The following is a 1,024-nucleotide window of genomic DNA, read 5'->3' as shown; positions in this document are numbered from 1 at the left end:
TTATGGAAAAATTGAATCTGGCAAAAAATAAGGACCATCGGGCTTGTCTGGGGTTTAGTCTCTTAGCGTTCTGCAAGTAGGCTAGATTTTTATGGTCAGTCCAAATAACAAAAGGTGTTTCGGAACCCTCGAGCCAGTGTCTCTATTCTTCCAGAGCCAATTTGATAGCCAATAGTTCACGATTGCCCACGTCATAGTTCTTTTCAGCTGGGAAGAGTTGCCGAGAGAAAAAGGCACAGGGATGGACCTTGTTGTCTGCGTTTGAACGTTGGGACAGGACTGCCCCAACACCGAGATCCGAGGCATCAACCTCTACAATAAATTGCCTTTTGGGGTCAGGGTGGCACAAAATAGGAGTAGAGGAGAAACGAGCTTTCAACTCACCAAACGCTGTGTCTGCCTCAGGAGTCCAACAAAAGGTTTTTAATGTGGAGGTGAGTTGAGTGAGGGGAGCAGCAATGCGGCTGTAATCTTGAATGAACCGTCTATAGAAGTTGGTGAAGCCCAAGAACCGCTGGAGTTGTTTGCGGTCTTTAGGGACTGGCCAGTCAGTGACAGCTCGGACCTTCTCTGGGTCTGCACAAAACTGTCCCTTCTCCAAAATGAAACCCAAGAAGGGGACAAAGGTTACATGAAAATCACACTTTTCAGCTTTTACAAATAGTTGATTCTCATACAAACGCTGTAGTACAGCCTTAACATGGTTAACATGTACTCTTTCACCACGGGAGTAGATCAAAATATCATCTAAGTAGACAAAAACAAAGTCATCCAAAAAATTTCGTAGGACATCATTAATGAGAGCCTGGAAAACAGCGGATGCATTTGTGAGTCCGAAAGGCATCACCAAATATTCAAAGTGTCCAAGGGGGGTCTTAAAAGCAGTCTTCCATTCGTCCCCCTCCTTTATTCTTACCAAATGGTACGCATTGCGTAAGTCTAGCTTGGTGAATATGGTTGCAGAATGGAGTTGATCATGAACTGAATCAATTAGTGGAAGGGGGTATTTATTCTTTACAGTGAT

This window comes from Nematolebias whitei, chromosome 19 (genome assembly GCF_014905685.2).
Source record: "Nematolebias whitei isolate Nwh7 chromosome 19, NemWhi1, whole genome shotgun sequence".
Classification (NCBI taxonomy): Eukaryota; Metazoa; Chordata; class Actinopteri; order Cyprinodontiformes; family Rivulidae; genus Nematolebias; species Nematolebias whitei.
Note: the sequence above shows the minus strand (reverse complement) of the source record.